General features: G+C 38.6%; 1 protein-coding gene across 7 annotated transcripts in view; it reads left to right on the forward strand.

Annotated features, from left to right (window-relative positions):
- Nucleotides 1–8,711, forward strand: part of LRRC4C (leucine rich repeat containing 4C) — a 611,700-nt gene that overhangs the window by 540,075 nt on the left and 62,914 nt on the right. The gene's annotated exons all lie outside the window — the stretch shown is intronic.

The raw sequence follows: 8,711 nt of genomic DNA on the forward strand, positions 1-8,711 counted from the left end.
AATCCTATTATTTCAATGAGTGCTAAGGATTGCAGTCTTAATTTTATGTGAGAAAATCCATTTTAAAGTTCATTTCTGTGCTGTTCCTTGTATTAGGAAGCAGGGCTGGAAACTGTTGTATGCTAACAATGCACACTTTATTGTGCTTTAATACAAGTATGGGTCATTTTACTTAACCTTCCAGCTTGTTCTCTCCCACACAATCTCTTTGTGCCCAGAATTGTGCCCAGAAAGAAGTGAATGCTGACGTAGGTTTCAAAGTACTGGAATAAAACATTCATTGTGGCTTCAGCTAAGAGTCTGACTGCTACATTCTGAACCAGTTGCATTTTCCAGACAAGCCTACCATGCAGCCTAACATCAAACTCATTGCAGGAACCTAACCTTGACATTTTTGCAGGATAGTTAATGGTGACTAGGTTGTGCATGCCTAAAAGATGACGTGGTTAGCACACTACCAGAGGTTTTTCTATATCAAATAATATGGGAGACAAGACAGAAGCATGCAGCTCCCCATGAGGAAAGGAGCAGAAATGCCCAAGACCATCACTTGAATCATCTCATCAGGTTGACTGAGCCATCTCAAAGTGGTGTCCCCAGTTACCAACCCTGGCAGGAGATCCAAAATAATACCATGCTTTATGGCGTGAAAAACCATTCAGGGTGGTTCAGACAATAGTTGGCCCGAGGCAGGTTCATTCCCCAAAGCAGGCTAAAAGCTTAACTGGAATAGTTCCAGATCAACAGCGTCATCCAAGAATCCCTAGTGCTGGGCTGCCTTGGTACACTTAAGAACCTTGCTTACAAATGAGTGTTGATAATTATGTAACATGTCGGGATTAGAGAACGTTTTTCAGAAGCAGTCTTACAACTGCAATTCCTAAGCCACCTGGGGACTATTTCTTCTCTTAAATAGGCAGACGTGCTGGCTGGGACTGGTGGGAGTTGTGGTCAACACAGGTAGGGGAAGGCTCTTTGAGCCAGGGATGGCATAAATAAAGCACGCAAGGGAGTTGCCACAGTTCTATAACTTAAAATTCTTCAGCCAAGCCACTGTCACTGTTTGCTAGAAATCCCTTCAGAACCATCAGTTTCTGGGAGTGAACCAAACCAGTTGTTCAACACCCAAGTAAAGGCTTATTGACATTCTGATTCTAAAACTCACAAGATAGTGAGTTTGCCTAGAATTTGGCAAGGAAGTTGTTAGCATATCCCCCATTTAGTCATCAGTATCATTTTATTCAACAGAAAACACCAAATGAGGACTATGACCTACCCACATGCATAGGATCTAACACAGAGTTCTTCAACCTTGGGTACCTGAAGTTGTTGGACTGCAACTCCCATCTTGTTTCGTGGTCAGGAATGATGGAAGTTGCAGTCCAACATCATATGGAGACCCAAGGTTGAAGCAGGCTGGTTTAAAACAGCCTGGCACAACCCCCAGGTTGACATGGCAACAGCAGCAACTTATGAGGCAATTCACTGGTGAACTAACAGCTTCTGCCACTAAATCGGGGACAGGATTTCTCAATGCAAATCTATGTTCAGGAGCTCGCTTTCAAATATGGATTACTGGATGAGGACGTTAGTGCAGAAACGGAGCTTCATTATACACATTGTAGTTCTCTGTATTTTCTAAAAAATGGTGCTTTAACATGCCCCACATGTGAGATTCACTCAGCCCTGCTAAATTCAAGATGGGAAACTACATTTGGATGGGTTTTTGTTGCTTCAATCCCAAAATAACCTCTTTCTACCTCAATCCTTTATTATAGGTAACCACCCTGGCATATGATTGATTTCTTAAAAACAAATTAAACGTACATGGAAGCAACTCCTAAAATGAATACCGTGTGTAACTTTTTGAAATAAATGATATGTTTAAATGTCCTGTTTATTTATTAGGGGAAAATATATTATAGGATGCATCCCTTCTGTTTATTAACTACTTTGTGTTCATTTGGAAATGCATAGATTGTTGTCTTGATTTAATTCAGTGTATTTCTTTCTGTATTTTTCATCACAAGCCTATCTAAGCACACATAGATTAAATATGCATTGAATATTTACTATCTAAGAAAATCTTTAAAATAAAATATATCAAAGCAGAATAATAATCTCCTATGTCATCCAGGGACACTGAAACTTTATTGATCTACAAAATTAAATGAACACCCCAACCTTAAGTATACAGCTTGAAAGAAAATGGGATAGAAATAACCGTGATCTACTTTCAAGTGGGCTAAATATAATAATTAGCATAAGCGATGAAGTAGAGAGCTGGTGCTGACATAACATTTTGATGGATTTTCTCCTTGGTTTTCTGTGTGTCTGAAGCAGGGACACACAGCTGATTGCAGCAGCCACTTCTGTGACTAGAACAAAGGCATCCTGACATTTTTCTAGTCATAGAAAAAGGCAAGTAATATAGATTTGTCTGCATCACCCTAGGAGGTGGGGAGCATGTTGACTGTGATGATACTTCCCAAAAACAACAACGTGCTATTGATCAAGTGAAAAAACAAAACAAACATTTTTTAAAAAAATTCTTTCTAGAGAAATGAAATGAACAAACGATAGATTACAAATAAGTAGAATGGAAAGTTCACCATTTTAAAAAGTCAACTGCTCACTCATTCTTCTGCTACATGTTGCAACAAATGTACAGAGTATCTTAACTATTCGAAAAGAAAAGGGAAAAAAAGTTATACCAGTGGTAGACAACATGGTGCCCTCCAGATGTTACTGGACTACAACTCCCATCATCCCCCAACATGTCTAGAGTTAAAGGAGTTGCCCAACAACATCTGGAGAGCAGAATCTTGGCTGCCCCTGCCTTATACCAGGTCGAAAACAATATTAAATTCAATTGTCATGTTTCAATATCACAGTTTAAGGCTGCAATCCAATACACAATGGAGCTCATGTTTCAGTAGGTGTGTATACGATTCAGCAGATAGAGATGGAGATATGAATATGAATGCTACAGGCTGCTTATAATGCATTCTATATTTGTGTTCTATGGAGTTCTATAGAGTTATTCAGGCAGCCCAGATATATCCCAAACAGTAAATACCACAGATTAAAGACAGAAGCCTTATTTCTCTTTACATTTCTCACATTCTGCTTCCAAGGCATTACAGAGCTTAATGTTAGCATGAAATAAAATGGAACTTTTGAAAGGGAAAAAGCTTGCAACAACCCAGAACTGTTTTATTCTTTATGGAATTCCCCTATGGAGAACTCTTGAAAAACCTCTCCTATTTCCTGAGCCTATATTCATCAGATTGCTTGGAACATTTTGTAGATTTGTTATTTCCTTCTTTCTTTCTTTCTTTCTTTCTTTCTTTCTTTCTTTCTTTCTTTCTTTCTTTCTTTCTTTCTTCTAAAATTATACAGTACCAAATGGACTTTTAAAACATATGTGCTTCAAACTGTCCTGTTTAAAATGTTTTGAGCTGGGTTTTTAAACTGCTGCTGTTTTTAGTTACTGTATTGTGTGTGTTTTTTGTTTTGTTTTGTTTTTTAAAGGTTTTAATGATCTTTTGTAAGCTGCCTCAGGAGGGCTTTGCCCTGAAAGCACATAAGCAGTTTAAATAAATAAACAACAAACTTTCTGAAACATTTTACATCAATTGAAACATCTGAACTGCCATCAGTGTATCAAATGCGGTTGGAATAGGTTTAGAATTTAAGGAGAAATAACCTCTGGGTGACTTTTGATGATACCCTGGGACTAGTGGTATAACAGATATTGACCCAAAAGTTCAAGATACGACTATTTAAGAACAACCAAGAGTAGAATAAACACATACATACACCATACAGGTACATTCTTGATTTCTGGCAACTGAAGATTCATCTCCTGAAAGACAGAAGTGCATCGCCTTGGAAATAAAACTTATTGCACAGACTAGGCAAAGTGGGTTTTGTTTTGTTTTGTTTGTTTAGGATAGAATAAAAGACAAGACAAACTGAGCTCTATGACTGTGAATCTAACTGCAGGGATGGTTGTGCTGTGCTGCACCAGTTCTTTATGATCAAATAAGCAAGACCACCAGGGCTATAGGTGAGAAAAATGGCATATCTGGTTAGACCCTTGGGGTATATCAGTACTATGCACAGTTTGCATCAGTGCTATGCAGAGAGTACAAATTGCCACCAGTAGAACTGGTGGGATTCACCTAATGAACCCAGTCAGTAGAAGCTCTTCATGAGAGTTTTCACTTGCAAATTAAGCTTTCCCATCCCCTCTCCCCGCACCCCTGAAATTGGCTGGGGGTGGGTGGGATAACCCCTACAACAGCTGAGGAGCAGAGGGGGAATTTTTCCATCTGGCAAGCTGATATGCTTGTGCAGACAGAACATTTGTAATAGTTCACGGTTGAATTCCACCCTAAAAATCTTGTGTGGAAACAGTGAATTTATTTTATTTGTCTACAAAGCTCAGACATTTTATACAAAATGCTCCAAAAACAAAACAGTGGTTGTACTATTTTGTTATCATGTAATCCAGAAAAGTAGGGCAGCTTTTGAATATACCAGAGGGGGGGGGAATCTTTTGTGGCAGTTATTATGTGGACATGTTGGAAAAGCTTGTTTGCATGTTGTTTTAAATAAGGATGAATTCGATGCTGCTTAGATCAATGAGGTAATAGCTCTTGTCAGCTATATAGAAGATATATGATGCTGTGAAGCTTGTCCCTAAACCTCTGCCAATGCATTATGACCTAAAACTTTCCCTCCTATTGTGCATATAAGATTCTAAGCAAACAGTGCTATTAACACTAATTGAATGATTGGATATGTGATGTTGGCAGGAATCCACAAGCAACTGTGCTGAGACCCCAAATTCATTTTATTTGCTGATCTTTATTAAGCCATAAAATGGGCCAAATCTCCAGAGCTGAAAAGGTTTAAACTGTACATTTAGAGCAGGCAGAACAATTTTGAGCTCGGCTGGCTTCTTGTAAATGAGATTTCTGACACAGATCACAGTGGACAGAAGTATCCCTATAAAAAGTAGGTTTAAAAAAGAAAAGCAGGGGGTGGAGGTGGGGAAGCCAGATGACCCTGAACTCTGTTAGCAATAATGAATGCAAAGTACATGAAAGCTGTGCTCTCCTTCAAGGTCACAAAGTGAAAACACCAATTACTTATTTAAATCTTGTTGCTAATGAGTACGATTAGAGTGCTTTTTTTAACAGGGGAAAATGGTTGGGGCTCATATAACCCTGTATGTTAAGAGAAAAATCTCTTGTTTAGCTATCTCTTCTTTTTTTTAAGTATAAATGATTTGCATAATGCTGCCAAAGTACTCAGTTGCAATTAACCTTATAAACTCATGTTTCTGTAGAGATATGTTATGTTTCCAGCAATACAATTGCTTGACATACAAGGGAGAGGATGTTCATGGGCATTTTCCCCATTTTCTTTGAATGGATTTTGGGAGATCTTCTTCATTTTTCATATACTTTGGAGTCAGATAGGCAAACATCCCCCAGGGCACTGTGATGCTGCTTGTCTGTGTGAGCTGTATTAACTTTGTTGGGACTGATATATCCCTAATGCACTGATAGACTAATGAGTTAGTTGGAATCACATTCAGCAGTGTGGCTGGGAAGTAAAGTGTTTGGCACAAAGACTCTCACCTGACTTTAGTGGATGGGTGTTTTTAGCTAAGCTAATTTTACCTATGCTAATTTCATACCAGTAAAGATTCTGACTCTGTTGACTACTTTGTAGCATGATTCATTGTTTTCCCAGCGCCACTTTCCCACTTTTGGTCCTGCTAGTGTTCAGCTTTTGCTGGGTCAGGATTGCTCTGACACAATGATATTGTTGTGCATGACTTTATGAACGTTTACTATCAATTTGGTTGTGATCCTATAGCTCTGTCCAGCAGGCATAACTCAGGCTAGCATTGCATTGTTTGCCTCATTGATTTTTCTCAAACTAGCTGACAAGCAGCCTAATACAAAATGCCAAAAGAAAAGAATTGCACACATATATATGTAGGTGTGTGGGTGTGGGTGTGTATTAAACTCCCATCCTCTAGAACTCTATATAATCTATGCAGATATTGTGTAAATCATTCATCCAAAGTTGAAGTATGCTACTGAATACAGTACTTATTGTACAGTAGTATTGTACAAAATGAATGCCGAAGCAGCAGTCATTGTGCCAGGATTTTGGCATGGTGGCTGATTTGGGGTGTCTAGAAATGGGGTCAGTGGGTTTTTTTTTATTCTCCCCCCCTTTTTTGATTTTGGTTGATTGATTGATTTATCCAGGGTAAATATGCTAGTCATGGTGGTTTACAGCATATATATTTTAAATAATACAATGTAATTAGAGCACCACAAAACAAAACAAAACAGACTCTCAGCAGCTGAAAAATAATAAAAATCTAGTATTTTAATCCAAAAATAAAAGCAGGAGTGGATGTTAAGGAAAGAGACAATCCCTAAGGTATTCTGGACCTAAGCCATTTAGGACTTTAAAGCCATTTACAGCCTGATGCTGCCACAGTCAGATTCTGACAAATGCAGGACATTCTCCAATTTTAGTACAGTACAGCATTTAAAATCAAACGATGCTTATAGTCCTCGTAGCAATATTGCCAATACTGGTTTTGCTGGTGCCTGGCAAATGGACACATGAGCTTTTAGCCTAATAAAATATATATCATACTCTTTCTGCATGATTCTGATTTTGACATCGTTCTAAGGATATATCATTCAAAAGTTAATTGGAATCTTTCATAGTTATGTGAGTTCTTTATAAAAAAGCAGTATAGTATAATGCCTGTGCTGAAATCAGCAATAGCATACATTCATAACCTGTTCATTTTATAAGCTTGCCTCTTTTCCTAGATTACTTGAAACTGACATTCCCATGCATAAAACAGGCATTACATCTGTCTATATGTGGATCTTTCCAAAGTTATATATAGAGGTGACTCGGGGAAAAGCTTATGCCTGTACCAGTAGCTGCTTAATAACTTAGGAGGCAGGATGATGGCACTGTCTTGTCTAGTTACCTTCACTTCCCAATCCCCATATGAAGGCAAAGTGAAAAGAATGACACAAGATAATTAAGCATTTCAGTTTTCAAATGCACTTTACTAGAAAAGCTAATTGCTTATTTCATAACCTTCAGTCCACCTCCCCCCACCCGCCAAATGCCATTCACATATGGTCTTCTTCATAAGCTCATTTTCTATTTAAACGTGATCTTATTTATGAAAGTTAAAAGGAGAATTGATTAACCTTCTGTTGGCTTTCTCTGCCATCTCTGAGGTTTATACCTTTGATCTCCTTTGAAATATTCTAATAGCTCCCCCTCCCCAACAGTTTAGATCTGTCCTTCCTTGACTTGGGAACGCCATCATATTTGTGTCCAATTAAAAAGCTATCCGAGAACAGAGAAACACTTTGCTTAGATTTTATTGGTTTTCAGCAATGCATTACAGTATATATTTATATCCATCCATCCATCCATCCATCCATAATTGCTGAATGACCCTCATCATTTGACATTCCGCCATTTCTACTGAAAAAAACTGCATTTTTGTATCTGAGACTGCTATCCTATTCATGTTTATATACCTTTTCCTTCACATAGTACTTAATATTCTACCTTCCCCTTTCATTGTATACTCTTATCTCAGATCCTTCTAAGTCTGTCTCATAGAAATAGTCCACTACATTTTCTTACCTAGTGATTCCTTCTACATCTTGTTATTTTAAAGAGAAACTGAGCTATCTTTGGAGGGTTTTATCTTCAAAAAAGGAGAGCTTCCCCGTAAAACCACAGGGAGATTGTGCAGTTCCTTTCTTGCTGATCCAAATGAAAGCTAGACAAGGATTAGTAGGTTCATGATTTTGGCCCCTACAAATATCACAAGCAAAATATTGGCAGTTGAGAAGAGAAGGAGCTAAATGGGCTGGCAGAGGAGTTTGCACTTTTGCACTGTAAAGGGAAACCTCAGGAGACACATTGACCAGAGGGTCAAACCTTCAGGAGAAAGCCCCTGTCCCCCAAGAGTCTGAAATCTTGTCTCATGGTTTCATTACCATCCTAGGAGTTTATCTCAGTGAAGACCTTACTTGGAAAATCAATACAACCCAGGTAGTTAAGAAAGCCCAACAGAGACTCCATCTCCTCAGAGTATTGCGAAAGAACGATGTCAATCAACATTTGATGATCTCCTTCTACCAGTCCACAATAGAAAATGTCCTTTCATACTGCATCACAGTGTGGCACGCTGGTTTGACATCAACTGATAGGAAGTACCTACAGAGGGTGGTGAATACAGCACAAGATATTATGGGCTGTCCTGTGAATCCACTGGATGACATTGTGGAAGAACGTTGCCTCAGGAGAATGAGGAAATTTCTCAGAGATGATTCACACCCTGGCCGGCACTTTCTTGATCTCCTGCCCTCAGGCAGAAGATATAGAAACATGATTAGTCCCACCAACAGGGTAAAGAACAGCTTCTATCTGTGGTCTGTTAGGCTGCTGAATGAAAAGATAACAACAGGGTAACTGACTTTCGGGTTTGGTGGGTATGCGTCAGTAAAGGAGGGGAATTAAGACTAAGAGAGCTGAGTGCTCATGTAATCTCACTGTATACAAGTGGCAATAAAGTATTTAAATTTAAATTCAATTTAATGGTGGAGACAGAAGTTGTGCTTGCTATG

The sequence above is a fragment of the Podarcis melisellensis genome (assembly GCF_964234715.1).
Source record: "Podarcis melisellensis genome assembly, chromosome: 1".
Lineage (NCBI taxonomy): Eukaryota > Metazoa > Chordata > Lepidosauria > Squamata > Lacertidae > Podarcis > Podarcis melisellensis.